Below are 16160 nucleotides of genomic sequence, written 5' to 3' on the forward strand. Positions count from 1 at the left end.
TTATTATAACCATTGTTGTGCAGACTCTGTCACACACATAACACTAAACCACAAACAAATACTATAAACACTAGATCATGGATCCCTCAGAAAACAGATCTTAATCATTTGAATTCTCACTGTCCAACATAATAGGTACTCAATAATATAGGTGGCAATCAACAGAGACTCTTAGCATTAGCTTAGGAGACAGGAGAATAATAGGAAAGGTCAAGTTAAGAGCAAGGGTATACTCAAGTTAATGTTATGAATTTACACAGAATAAGGGTTCCTTAGGCCTATGATTTCTATCAGGAGAATTTACAAAGTTGACTTTCTCTACTTTTGAGACTTCAGATGATAGAAGCTGAATAAGACAAAGATTTTCAATGATTTAGAAGAAGCGAAAAAGAATAATGGAATAATACAAAAAAATTATCCTTCATTTTTTGGTCCAGTTCCAAGTTAGAATTCCATCTGGCTTCTGGTGCACAGCACACCCCCTTTCCCTTCCCAGTTGCAGCCCATTTCCTAATCCCTGTTCTCACTCTTCACAAACAACCATTTCCTGGCCACTTCCTTGGGCCCAGAGTTGTGATCCTCCAAAAGTGCTGTTGGAAGTTATGGAATAAGGCTAGAGCAAGTGGCCTGTGCAGGACCATGAAATTCTGTGGCCCCTGGAACTTAGAGGGTGCTCTGGGAGGGAAAACATAAGTATATCTCTGGACCCTATGGATCCCACATCCACACTAGGGGAAAGGTAGCTGAAAGAGAGCCCAGTGGGGTCTTCTAATATTTAGTGGTCAGGGTAGGAGCTTCTCCTGTCAAGGGGTAAGGGTGGTATTGAGGTGAAGAGTTTATAGGAAATGACAGAGGATATTGTTGTGTTGCATAATTGAATTTTTGATAGAGAAAGAGGTAAGAAAATGTTTGGGGAAAATATAAAGTTTTCACTTAACAGAATGAGGCCACATAGGACAGAGTGGAAGGATATAGGCAAAAGCTATGGCTAGAAGTAAATATAAATTATGGGTGAATGTTAGCTCATAATCTAATTTTCTTCACCGATGCCTTTACTGGCTTCCTACAGCTGAACATATTGATTTAATTCCTTACATTAAGGACAGATGCAGTCCCCTTTCTTTCTTTTTTTTCTTTTTTCTTTTTTTTAATATTGATGGATTGATTCCAGAAAGAGAACAAAGGAAAGAGAAACATTGATCCTTCATTTCCCACATGTGCCCTGACCAGGGACATAACCAGCAACCTAGGCATGGACTCTGATTGGGAATCGAACTGGCGACTTTCAGATTATGGTACGATGCTCAACAAATTGATCCACAACAGTGAGGGCCAGCCCCCTTTCTTAAATAAAAAATTTCCTTGTTTTCCACAATAGGCTTTGAATAAGAAATTCCTAGACTCAAGTCCTTTTTCTTCCATTAATGATTTACATAGCCTTCAGTAATTCAGGTGGCAGGATCTGCTTTCTCATAAAGCTGAGAAGATAAAATGGGTTACAATATTAGTTTGAAGAAAATGAAGGAGTTGGTGGTAAGAAAGACAAAAACAGGAGATATCCAAGTACAAATACAACTAGAATTATATCAGAAAGCTTTGTGCTATGATATATATATCTCTCCTATTTTTTTCAAGAACATTTCCATTGCTGGAGGCTTTATTGGGTCAATCTACTTAAAGTCCAGAGAGAGAATTTACTTCAGCCATAGCTGGTTTTTAAACTAATTTATCAGTCACCTGGGTTTCTTTCTTTCTTTTTTTTCCCATCTATTACAGGTAGAGTTACCCAGAATCAGATGCTGAGGTAGAACTAAAAGTGTAAACCATTTATTAGGGATAATACCTGCTCAGGGAAAGGCAGAGAGGGAAGTAAAACAAAGATGCAGGTCCTGCAAAATCTTGACCAACAACCGTGGAAAGTTCTGTATTAAGTATTAACTATGAGGTCTTTCCCACGATGGGCCAAAATGGCCAGGCTTTCTGCCCAACCTTGCTCAGTTGCTACTATGAGCTTCCACTACTGTGGAAGGACATGACCTCAGGTGAGGCAGCTCTTTGTAGCTTGGACAGACTGAAGAAGCTGACAGTTGTGGGCCATCTGCTGAACACACTTCTTGTAGCTGAGCAAGTCCTTCCTTAAAGAGAAGCTAAGTGGCACATCCCCCTGTCTACTTCACCATCTTTGACTCTTTTTTCTTTCCCATGTGCTGGCTTCATTCTGGACCTTTTCCAAAGTTATGGCAAAAGTGTTCACTCAAAGCTTCAGATACGCTTTTCCAGCTTGGAAATTTTAGAAGAGTCTCTGTTACGAACATTTCAGTTAATGTCCTGAGATTAAATATTATCTGTCTGGCTTGGAGTTATGGCCTCATTTCCAGAGCTAGGGTGTAAGGTTAGAAGGACCTAAACTGCATGGATGGAAAGCAAGGGTGAAGTTCCTTAAAAGCACATTTTGTTACTGTCATCAAATAAAATTTAGCGGGGGAGTAAGAAACACATGTATTCTACACTGCTGCAGGCTGTGGTACTCATGCTCTCTGAAGCTTTTTCTAGCGTGGTCTGGAGGGCTCCAAGAAATTGTGGGACTGCACTTAATTGTAAGTAAAGGATCTTAAAATGCATTGTTAATATTCATAGAGAGCCTTGTTATTTTAGAGGACATGATCTTGACTTGTCTATAAATAAAAAAATAAATAATACTATAATGTACAGATTATTAAAATGTTTTCTCTCTCTTTCTACAAATTCTACCAACTTTCTGAAGTATGTTTTGCTTTCCTTTTATTTGTGATAGAGTGGAGAATAACTGTGGTATTCTGCAACATACTGAATAGAAAAGTAGCACAAGAACACAGTAACAAAGAGCCTTTCATGCTGCAAGGGAGAGTATCCCTGTTGGTGGGGAGAAACTCCACCCTGGGACTGCTAAACTGCAAAGCTGTGAAAAGAAAGCAATTTCTATATTCAGAAATACTGGGGACATTTAAAGTACTCTCAGTTTAGTTGTGTGTGCCTGCATGTGTTTGTGTAGACACACAATTTGCTTATATGTCTCTGTGTATATGTATGTGTCAATCTTTTACTTAAAAATCTCTTTGGTTGGATTTATGAAAATTTGTTCTTTGTAGTGCCAAGTCTGTTTCTCTTAAATAGAATAATCCAGGGTTTATGCTCAGGGGGTTCACATCAATGAAGCCACACTATCAGATATTAAAATATTTTTCAACCGGTTGAGATATAATAGTAAATGTGGTAAGTACTAATATTAATTAATAAATTAGCAGGCATGTTATTTTTTCTAAGAAACCAAACACTGCTGTAATTCCAAGATATTTTCTTCTTTTGCAGGGAGGAGGGGTTGGACATTAGAGCAGAGAACTGAGAAGGCTGCTGACTTGTTATTTGTTTCAGATGTCAAGAAATTTGGTGGGGGGTTGGGGGAGGTGTTCAAGTGTCCTTGACTAGGAGAAGGGAGGCCCACACAGCCACACTGAGAAGAAACTTGGAAATGGTAGAAGAGTTTAGGAGAAGCCTGGGACACAAACAACACTTTCAGGTTGTGGTAGTAATCACTTAGGTATGTATGGTTGGGAAACTTTGCTTTATAGAAAACTTTCTTGGGAGGTACTGGTCACAATGTGGCCTGCACAATGTGAGGAGGTGTTTGAACGGGGGCTTTCTAGTATCCTTCTTAGGGGCCAAAAGAATGGGTACTGTAAGATGCGAGAGCGAGTGCCTCCTCTTGGACCCCTCCCTACTGCCAGTGGCTTGTTCTCCCCACATACTCCTCACCACCCGACTCCTGGTTCTTTCTGCTGCTCTTCCAAACATTGGCACTTGCTGACCCTGGTAGCAAGTTTCTACATTTCCTCTTTTTTTTCCATCTGCATTTGTAATGCCTATTAACTGGACTCTAACTAGTTGTCTTTAAAACAAGTACCAAAGTAACACCTGTTCCTTGATTGCTCTTTGAGGGGAAACAATTGTTTTACCCTTTTTGACTGAAAAAACTAGATAAAACATGCAGATTTTTAACTCAGGTAACTAGAATTAGCCAATAACTACTCCCTTGTTCTCTCTTTTTCCTGATCTGTGTTTTAATAGGATTTATTATTACTTAGGTATGGGAAGGCCAATAGAACAGCAGACAAATTGCCATCAAAAAATAATTTATTATAGCACAAATACCAAGAGAAGGAGTACATGTGACACCACAGTGTGTGTGTGTGAGGAGCACACAGGAAAGCACCAGGGTCAGTTGTGAGACAAAGGGAAAGAGAACTGTAGACAAGAGGCCTTTCTCACGGTTTCCCTGGGAGGAACAGATGAGGCAGTGTAAGCAGGTGCAGAATTAGCTAGGAAGAATAATTTCAATGGGCTTGGGGCATAGTGGCTACCCCCAGTTGTCTCCCATCTGACCCTACAGTGATGAGGGCAGGTATATGGAGGCTTGGAAAATGAAAGCTGGAAAGGGAGGTGTTTGGGGATGTAGACTCTGCTGGTTGGTTTGTAGTTGAAAAGAGTGCCCCTGGGAGGCGTATTCCTCCTGTTGGAGAGGAGAGTGCGAGCAACCAAGGCAAGGTGACTCAGATAGACCGTCAGGGTTTCTGGGTCAAGGTGTGTCTGGCATATGCACGTAGGGCAGAAGTTAGCATCAGGTTTACACATGTTAGACACGTGACTAAATATACCTTTCCCAGCTCATCCTCTTTCCCTCTCCCTCTGGCTTCCATATTCCTATAAAGAGACACATGACAGAGGACCAGTGCCCTTTGCTGTTGGCCAGTTTATGGGCAGAGACAGGGAAAGTTGAAATTGAGATGGGACAGCAGGATGAATCTTCGCCCTCAGGCGCCTCATAGCATCCTCTGTCACCTAATGACCTTCACTTTAATAAAGAGGCCTTTAGAAAATTTTATATGTAAAATCTCATCTAAGAGAAGAGCGTTATTTAACTAGTGATAGCTCTGTCAATTAAATATTACACTAATGACTTTAAAGTAATTACAATGACATGATGAATAATTTTTACTGCAAATGTGAACATGGTAAGCAAGGCATAGAAAGTTTAGAGAATTTATATTCAGAGAAAAAAAGGAATATATTTTAATCTTGATTTGTATGTGCAAAGTATAAACTATATTATATATATATTTTAAACATAATCATGTCATATAATCCACATTTTATATAAATTTAAGTGACTACACATTTATAACATGTGTTATTCTTGTCAACTCCAACTTTCCAAATTGTGATTCTCTTTCTTGTCACCTCAGACTTTCCAAATTGTGATTCCCTTTCAAAGCCTACGCTCATGATCATGACTTGTGTCTCTTCTATTTTTATGGTAGTAGGGTCACTAATCATTCTCTCCCTCAGTTTCTGGAGCAGCTGTACTTTTCTAAGAATGGGTGTATTTCAGAGCACTAAGAAGAGTCTCCTCTGAAGCTTATATTCGTAGCCCTACCCCTCGCCCAACTGCACATACAAAAAAAAAATCTAAAAAATATTTTAATCTAAAGCAATGTTTCTTGAAGTGTATCCAAATCACTTGGGGGCAATACTCGCTTAAAGCAGATAAAAAAAAACCCAAAAAACAAAAAAAACAGAGACTCTCTGTCTCAACTTCCTCTTCCAAACTGGGGAGCTTGGAAACAGTGTTCCCTGACAGACTGACCTGGGCCAGGGCTTTTGCATTGATCAAACTTACTAATCTATCCAGATCATGGTTAGCACTGGTCACTAAACTTCTACAATGTTCTAGAAGTCCAAGTTCTTAATTATTTTTTATAGCAAAGCTCCTATGACTGGGTTTTTATCTTAAGTCTCACCGTTTCTCTTCCCCTCCATGGCCCATCCCCCCACGTTCGGCATGCCCAGTCACCAGACCTCTGCCTTGACCTGCATTTTGCATTTTTGTAGTGGTATTATCCCTTATTATTTAGACCTTATGAAGAATCTCTGCCAGAAAGGAAGCTCAGTGTTCATAAGCAACAAATTTTCTAGATGGTGACAAGCCTATCTATCCTGCCAAGTGTCTCCTACTACTATTGGCTGGGCCTACTCTCCTCTAACGTGAAACTCAGCCCTAATAAATGAGTTTACTTCTGGGTCCTGGTCATTCTCTGAAATTAAATGTTGCTTTGAGTAATTGGTCTTGTCCAGATAATGAGTGATTATCATGTCTAGGTTATGTAGCTGGGATATATTAAGCATCCCCGCTACAATTGCTCTCCTCACATATTTTACATCAAACACATTGGCTTGTTTTGTAGCTATTTACATCAGGGTATCAGTCCTGTTACATTTGGAGAAAATGTACCTCCTATCTAAAACTCATACTCCCCCTTGAACTTTGAATTAATTCTCTCTGCTTCTTACTTTTCAAATTTGTGATTATTTGATGCATGTCCACCTCTCACATGGGACTGTAATTTCTAGAAGGTCAGTGATCTTATTCTATTTTGTGTTCCGATTGCATCCCTAATGCCTGGAAGAGTGCCTGGCACATAGTAAGTGCTCAATAAATATCTGTTGAATAAACTAATAAAAATACTAAGGCCCTTAAAAGTTGGGAGTGTGTAATGTCAACTCCCTCTTAGAATCTACTATTATGTTAGCCATACTGTCAAAATATATTTAAATGATAGATGAAGATGCTTTTGGAGAAATATATAACTTAATGAAATCTTAGAATTCATGGGTTTCAAGAGATTAATACTCTGAAATGGAATACTGTTCCATTTTAGAGAAAGGTATTCTTCATAAAGTTTTAAACCTAAATATAAGAGGACATATTCCTGAATAAAAATGACATTCTTTTTAAAAAATCTGTATAGATAATGTTCTCCTTTTCATGTTAAAAGAAGAGAGAATTAGATAGATGAAAGAAATTAACACAATTGTTAATGGTTGCACAAGCCAAAAGAAGACTCATTCTAGGTGTATTTTTTTATTTAGTCCACATTTCCTTCCATTATTATGGAATGTATTTGCATTTCCTGCTTCCACAAAGAAAGTCAAATCCCAATTTATACATCAAGCACTCAAAGGGACCTGTTTTCTCTCTCTTCATACATAGAACAGGGAATCCTCTCCTTCACACACACACACACACACACACACACACACACACACACACACACACACACACACATTTCCCAAATAAGACCAGAGAGAGGGACTAACAATTTAGCCACAATTCTATTTGTTCTACAACAGTGCTGTCCAGTGGAAATGTAATGCCAAACATAAATGTAAGCCATATAAACAAATTTGTATTTTCTGGTAGTCACATTAAAAAAAGGTAAAAGAGATGAAAGTAATTTTAGTATTATGTTTTATTTAACTTAAAATACCGAAAATGTATCATTTCAACATATAATGAATGAAAAAAATTATTGGTGACATATTTTATATTTTTTACACACTATATCTTTGAAATTTGGTATTTAACATTTATAGTACATCTCAGTTTAAAAGCTTAAAGCCAAATGTCGCTGATGATTACACATAGAACATTATAGTTCTAGAATGTGTTTTTGTGCTATAGTTTTTTATACAATCAGAAGAGATGTCCCCATTCACCTTCACGGCAGCCACTGGCACCCTAGTGAGGAAAAGAAACCTGTTGAAACCTCTGAGAAATTTTACGTGCTGGTAGATTAAATAAATAAGACGTTCTGAATGTTTCAGTTGTCTCTGGGATCTGCTTATCACAGCTACAGGGGATAGATTCATCATGTTTGATATAACATAGCTGAGCTGATGCTGTTCTTGTTGAAGCTACTAGCATATGTCCCCGTCCAAGCTGCTGTGTGGCCCAGGCACAGAGGAGGACTCTTTTCCTCCTGGTGTCAGCATGGCCAAGGTGATCAAACCAAAACTGACCCAGTGTCTCACAGCCACAGCCCTTCTCAGAGGCACTCGCATTGTTTTTCAGCGTTTCTTACTCTGGATATTTGGGAGATTGGATAGTATCTTTCCAGGCCAAGTACTTATAGCTGTTAATGCTTAGAAAGACATTTTTAATGAAGGTTTTAATAGAACAGTCCAATTAATTAATGAAGAGCTAGAGAACCAATCTATACTGTCATGAGAACTGCATAAGTTTGCTTACATTGTAGTGTGTAGTCAATCAGGAAGATAATATGGCAGATTCTGATAATTTCTAGTTCATATTTATTAAAGAGTGGTTGATGATAAACTTTAACATAAGATGATTTTCTCAATTCTTACACTGTGATTCCTAGGCTACAAGCTTCTGCAGAGCCTGTTGCAGGGAACCCTGGGGCAGAGGAAGACAGAGAGCGGGGACCAAGAGTGGCAAGGCCGCGGAGTTCAGGGCCCTTCTAGTCCTTAGCCAGAGATTTTCTGTTTTTTGTTTTTGTTTTTTTTTAATTGTTGTTGTTTTTTTTTTATGCTTCTGGGCAAGATCTACTATGGATAAGTGACTGTGCCAAATTTTTAGAAAACCACCCACATATGGGAATCGTCTCTGTTTGGATTTAGTCTGACTCTTTTTCTGTGCACCCCGCATTGCATGTTATCCTGCTGTCTGTGCTGAGATATCCGCTCTTCCTCAGGGCCTTTTCAACCCAGCACTTAGTCTTCATTGTGCAATTGCTCCAAAAAAGCCTTTAAGTACCACATCTTTTAAGTTCATTTTTATTATTTTTATTGTTTCCTGTTTTTTGAAGAAATTCATACTTATTGTGGGAAAATGAAAAAGCAGACAAAGGAGAAAATAAAAATCATCCATAATTGCACCACTGCCATAAACGGTGTTAAGAATTTGATATATGAAATGTTGACTATTTCTGATTCTCCTTTATTAAAAAGATGTTTCCAATATCCTTTTTGTAATAAGATGGTGCTTTAGTGAACATCCTCACTCATAAATATTTAACTACTACTCTAAATTTATTTTCTAGGTATGGATTTACTAAGTAAATACACTATCTAAATGTTTATGCTATATATTGCCAAACATTGCCTTCCTGTGTCAAAAAACACAGTCCCACCAGTAGTATACATGAATGCCAATCTAACCTACTCTTTCTGACTTTGAGTTCAATATTTCTAAAGAAACCTTTTCAATTTGTTTTTGTAAAGCAGTTTTTTTTCCCTCATTTTCAGGCCATTGATAGCTTGTTATGGGATATTTATATTTTATTTTCTGGAGACATCTATCCACATACATCTGTTTTTAAATATCTATCTAAGCCTTTGACCATTTTCTCTTCTGATATGTTAATAATTTTATCTTTATTTATAAGAACATTTTGTGTTAAGGCTAACAGATCTAAGCCAATCATATTCATTGTAAATATAAATGATTCAGTTTGTTTTTGCCTTTTAAATTCACTGATTTGGGGGCAGGGGGTGGTGAGCAGAGGTTTGGTTATAATGTCTTCTAATTTCTATTTATTCTGCTACTTTTAGCAGTTTCATACATACATGTGGCTTCTATTACTTTCCATTCCATTGATGACTCACATCTTCAGAGCAGGGAGCTCAAGACAGAGAAGGAATACCTTAAAGATATTCCTATCTAACACAGTGAAAGGAAATTTGATAAAAAGAAATCTCATACAGCCCATAAAGGACATTATATCCAATTGAACTAAAGGAGAAAAAGACAATATAAAATGAAGAGAAGCCTTTGGAACTCCTGAACATATACATACATATATATAAGATGCATATACATCCTATTGATTCTGTTTATCTGGAGATTCCTGGCTCATGCAAGATATGTATAACTTGGGTCATTACTTCATAGATCTTCAACTGAGAGAAACTATATTCAAAGAGTCATAATTAAGGAAGTACTCTTGAGGAGCCTCATCTGCATCTATACCTGATTAAGAGGATTTAGACTTTGAAACTAAGCTTGATACAATAACGAGAAAACACTTGCCAAGGGTTCTTTGAAGGGGTTGAATGCATTTTCCATGTGGAAAGAATGTAAATAATTTGAGCCTATACATTATTTGATACTTTTCCCATTATGAGATGTATCTATGTCTTTTCCTTAAAGTTGGATGAACTCGTGATTTGCTTGTAACCAAAGAAAAGCAGCAGGAAGGAGATGAAGCTTCCACTTTGCTTACTAGAAGATTCTCGTTGGAGCTCTTTGTCATCTTGTAAAGATGTCTGGCTGTACTGAGGCTACTGTGTTGCAAGGAATCTAGCCAAGTAGCAAGATCAATGTGTAAATGTTCTGGTCAACACCCCCAGCTGAGTTTCCAGCTTACTCTCAACTTCGGGAATGTATAGTTGTCTTTACGTCCTCATATATGATTAACTACTGTGCAAATTTTAATATATAGTGCTATAATTCAACTGTATTGGATATTTTATTATAATTTTCTTCATTTTTAATTGTTTATTATTTGAGGTCAAAGGCTGAGAAAAGTGTTAAATTTGTCCACTAAAGTTTTCTTTAAAAGTTTTGACTTATGACACTATATGCCTATGTTTGTCATGACTGTTGTAACTTCATTGTGGATTGTATATTTTTCAACTTACTAAAAACTGTATTGATAAATGATTTTTCCTCATTTTAAATATTTTTATTTTAAAATGGTTTTATAAAAGTTATAAAGACAATGCCCCTCGTCTAGTTTCTCCTATTATTAATATCTTATATTCCCCAGAAACATTTCAAGCTAAGAAGTCAAAATTGGTACATTACTGCTAACTTAACTTCGGATTTTATTTACTCTTCACAAGTTTTTTTTTTTTTTTTTCAATGTCCTTTTTAGTCTTCCAGGATCTCATTCAACGTGAGTTGTGATCCCTTAATCTTCTCTAGTCTGTGAGACAGTTTTTCAGCCTTCTCTTGTTTTTCATAATCTTGACAGTTTCTTAAAACTGATTATTTTGTGGGATGTCACTCGAGTTGGGCGTGTCTGGTTCTTTTTCATGGTTAGACTGCAGCTATGGATTTCAGGGAGGAATATCACAGAAGTAAAGTGTCCTTCTTCATTACATTATATCAGGGGTATGTGTTATCAACATGATGTTAACCTTTGTCACCTAGCCAAATATTTTTTTGCCAGTTTTTTCTACTTTAAAGTCACTTCCCCACCTTCCACTTTTCCATATCCTATTATTTTGAAGTAATTTAAGCTAAGGGGAGGGGGTGAAGATTAAGTTCCACTTCTTGGAAGATGGATGCTTTTCATGCTTAATTATACTTAGAGATTTCCTTTAGTTTTATATTCAACACCTACATTTTTGTCTGTCCATTTATTCTTCATTTTTGTTGATTCTGTACCACTTTCTTTCATCATACTGCTTTTTTGGCTGATCTTATATTACAGGCCAATGTGTGATTCTTTGTTTTATCAGGTTTCTGAGGACTTTATTGATTGATTCTAAGGGATACTCCTTGCTTCTAACGTATTTATCAGAAATATAGTTTCTAACCTAGCAATGACTCGCTCTGTAATGGTGGAGCATTCAGCTTTCTTCTCTTTAGCATTTGAGTTCTCTGAATGGGCTCAGCCTTTTTCATATATCACTGAAGTGAAAAGGAACACTTTAAACCCCTTTTGACAGCATCAATCACCTCTAGCTAAGACTGTGACCTAAAAAGAAACGTTCTATTTTTCATCACCATAATTTTTTTGGTTCAAATTATAATAGCTATCATTTGTGTTTGGCATTATCTTGAATGCTTTACATGTTAACACCTTATTTTATTTTCTCAGCATCCCAAAGGGTAAATCTTGTTCTTCCCATTTTATAGATGATAAATCAAGGCTCAGTGAAAAATTGTCACTTCTAGAAAATGGCAGGAGTTTGGAAACAAATCCATTTGACATCAAAAACCTGTTCTATCTTGTTCTGTACCAAATCTTCCAAATAGACAACACATTCCTTTGGCTTCCCACTCCTTCCTGGACCTTCCCAAAACGTTCACTTCAGGCTCAAAGTCAAGTAGGCAATTGTAGTACCATCTTGCTCCTATTAAGTAGTGTAAAAATCAGTAAATGGACTCTAGTGCCAAGAGGCATCACACACACACACACACGCACACACACACACACACACACACAAGGTAGATGTCGTAGTGTGAAATTATTTGGAAATAAGAAAGCCCACCTTGAGTGAATTCAACTAAACAAACAAACAAACAAACAAAACCCATTGGATTGGCTCCTGCTATGTGGAGGAGATCTTTGGGATGATCCAAGGGTGAGTTAAATGAAATATTTGCACATAAGGAGCTCCCAGGTTGTGATAAGTAGTATGATTTAAATTCATTAAATTGGGAATATCCAAAGCATGGGACTATACCATGAAAAGGATTACAGTCAGGAGGCTATATCTCCATTGGCATTAAACACCATGCTCCCGAGTTAGTGACTCGGATGGAAGGAATGGCCTCAAGTGGTATGTGGTTTGTTTAGCCAAGAAACTTCATTTTGAAAGACATGAAAATTTTCCTAGATCATTCAACTGCTTGCTAGTACAAAGCAAGACTTTTTCAATTTAAAAATTAGTCTATTTACAAAAATGTTTGTAACTAGAATCTTCACAGCCATTTCTGAAAACTACTAAGCATTAGCTTGACATGTTAAAAGATTTTTAGTATAATTGTCTTAATGCAGTCTACGTAAGAGTGACTATAAATTTTTTCCCCTACTGTGAGGAGCAAAGTATTATTTTTTTAAGTAAGTCTTTGATTTAAAAACATAATACATTTCAAGGAAACAGAGTATGTTCTTGTTAGTTTAGTTAGTGTTTTGTAGAGTACATGTTTACTTGGAAAAATTAAAACTTAGCATGTTGTTTTCAACAACTTGATATTAAGTATCCAAAGTATTTTTAAAATTTAGCCTCTAAAATGTATATGAAGCTAAAATGTTACATCTCTTTTAAACTCAAAACTTCATGTACAGTCTTCTATCTGATGTGAAATATTGTACTTCAGATTTCAATGGGATTGTCTTCAAATCTGGTATTTTTGGAAATGGTATTTGTTGAAAAATTAGATATCCTGTCACACATTATCTAATTTGGTAACATAGATATGTTGCCAAGTTTCCTGTGTGCAGCCTCTGAAAAACATGCAAGGAGAATCCTAGAAGACTCTGACAGTACTAAATTTTTAAAATCTTACGGTAAGAACTTTTTAAAGTGTGTATATTTGTGGATGAAGGTTGATGGGAAAGGACTATTTTAATTAAGGGACATGATGTTAAACTTTGTCTTACATTTTTATTACATCCCAAATTGCAACAAATCAAAAAAGATAAAACTTTATGAGACTACAATTATTTCTTGTAAGACACTTGCTTGTAAAACTTGTTCTCTGCCTTCATTTATTTTTGTTTTTATTTTAAAAGCTAAAGCCAAGCCAGGAAGAAGAAAAGAAACCCCAAATCAAGGTAAACATTGTTATAGCAAAACACAGCACTGGGAAATAAACCAGAAAACATTATCGTGCACGTCGTACAGGGGGTCCCATACTCCCTTTCCCCAACAATACTTGCTTTACCTACTTAGGGATATTTTTCTCTATAAAATAGATACTATTAAAGAAAATACTTCTGCATCATAATTAAAATGCCAGAGGTTAAAGATAAATAGAGAATCTTAAAAACAGCAAGAGAAAAGAAGACAGTTACCTACAAAAGAGTTCCCATAAGACTACCGATTCCTCAAAAGAAACCTCACAGGCAAGAAGGGAATGGCAAGAAGTATTCAGTCATGAAAAACAAGGGCCTACATCCAAGATTACTCTATCTAGCAAAGCTATCATTTAGGATGGAAGAGGAGATAAAGTGCTTCCTAGACAAGGTAAAGTTAAAGGAGTTCATCATCACTAAGATAGCATTACATGGTATGTTAAAAGGACTTACCTAAGGAAAAAAAAGAAGATCAAAGCTATGAAAAGTAAAATGAAAATAAACTCACAACTGTCAACAACTGAACTTAAAAAATAACTAAGCAAACAACTAGAACAGGGACGGAATCACAGAAATGGAGATCACATGGAGGGTATCAGCGGGGGCAGGGTGGGGGAGAGAGAGAATTAGGGAAAAGGTACAGGGAATAAAAAACATAATTGGTAGGTACAAAACAGACAGGATAGGTTAAGAATAGTATAGGAAATGGAGAAGCCAAAGAATTATATGTCCAACCCATGGACATGAACTAAGAGGAGGGGTTGCTGGAGGGAATGGGGATACCTGGCAGAGGGGGGAAAGGGGAGAAAAAAATGAGACAACTGCAATAGGATAATCAATAAAATATACTTTAAAACAGAAGAAAATACTTCTGCATACTTGTCTTTCAAAAATATTTCTATTTTTAATTTTGATGCAAACATGAAAGATATCCAGGTCCTGAAGATTATTTTCTGTAACTGATACCATAAAAACTGAAGAAAAAAACTAAAAAAAAGGGCTTAAACTTGACTAGCTCTTGCATGTTTAAGTGTATATCTTAGTTATCCAAACTCCTTTGTTTTCCAACTTATATGAAAGTATTCTGAAGTTTTCAAAAGATTCTCTATTTCAGCTTACTTTTAGCTGAGTAGAAGATATTTTAAGACAAAAAAAGATAGCTACTTGGCAGTTTTAGTGATCGAATGGTCAGCAAATTATTTGCATGTCGAAAGAAAACAAAACATTTTTATATGTCAATATATATTTTATGGAAGCTCAACAGATTATAAAATATAATGATAATGACATAATAATTAAAACATATAACCTAAGATACTAAAAATGAGAAAAGTGACTAAAGTTAGACTAATTTGTTTGGTTTCTACTGTGTGTCTTACCTTTTCCATCTTCACCTTCCTGCCACTTTATCCCTAAGTGGCCGTATACAGACTTATGGAGGTAATCACTGTAACTTAGGAAGTCTTTCAGGAAGCTCAGCTCAGCAATGGGTGGCACTTAAAATGAAGTCATGTCACAGCAAGACTTGATTAGTGTGCCAGGGGTAAGCATATTCACAAAGTAGTTTGTGAGTTTCAACATTCTCTTCTATTCTAATTTTCCTAAATACCTTGCTGCTCTTTAAAATAAAGGCCTTGACATTGAGCCTGATTCAGACCATCCCCCTTTTCCAGAACTGCATTCTGATTCATGGCCCACCCACTGGCGGTGCGTTGTTTTCTTTGGATGGATCAATCACAACACAGTTCTCACCTGAAAGATAAGTCAAAAAACTTTTCACTGCTATGACTCCTTCACTGATTCATTCATTTGTTCATTTATTCATTCATGTACTAATTCATACCTTTATATATTTATTAAATTGCTCTAAGAGAAATTTTAAAGATAGAACTACTAGGATTTAGTAAATGATTAAATATAGAGAAAGAAACAAATGGAAATCTTTACCAATTCTGGTTTTGTTAAAAAAAAAAAAAAAACAACCAAAAACTTTGCAAAGCAAATTTCTGCTACCTGGATTCCAGATGATCAACCTTATACCCCTCCTCTGCCTGACTCCATCAACAATGTGTGACCTAAGAAAGGGGTTCCTCTGTCTTGGGACCGCAGTACTCTGTCCTCCCCACTCACTCTTTTACAGGCTTGTCTTTCATGCTGTCTGGGAGCTGCTTCCACTGTGGCAAATTTGGCCATAGAATTCTTTAAAAATATGATTTTAAATTGAAGTTAAACCTACTTGGGGTGTATAACCCTCTTCTTATTATTTAGTGTAAATGACTACTTAAACTCCATATTCCAAAAGCTACCCTTAAAAGAAATAATTGGATAAGCTAAATGTCTCTATGTATTTTATTATGCATAGCAAAGTACTTAATAAGCAAGTGGGATTTGATATATATATAAATATTTCTCACCCTCAGGAAAGCCTTTTTTCCTATGACTATTATATGGTTTTATCATTGTACTTTAGAACAGAAGGGAAAGGCTTACTTTGGAGAATAATGACATAAAATGTGATAAAGAAATTACACTTAAAACAGTGAGTTATTTTCTAAAAGTTATAAAACCAAGAAAATGAAGGAAGACAGGCTGTTTTCAATGTACATGCTGTATTTCTAAAATAAAGATATCAAAGCAAATACTTTGTCTGTAGAACCAACAGCTTTCAATGGAAGACATGTGATTGATTTCTCAAATGATAATGACTAGTTTTTGATAATGACTAGCTTTAAC

This window comes from Pteronotus mesoamericanus, unplaced genomic scaffold, assembly GCF_021234165.1.
Source record: "Pteronotus mesoamericanus isolate MK-2021 breed Mesoamerican mustached bat unplaced genomic scaffold, CSHL_Meso_final contig_20, whole genome shotgun sequence".
Taxonomy (NCBI): Eukaryota; Metazoa; Chordata; class Mammalia; order Chiroptera; family Mormoopidae; genus Pteronotus; species Pteronotus mesoamericanus.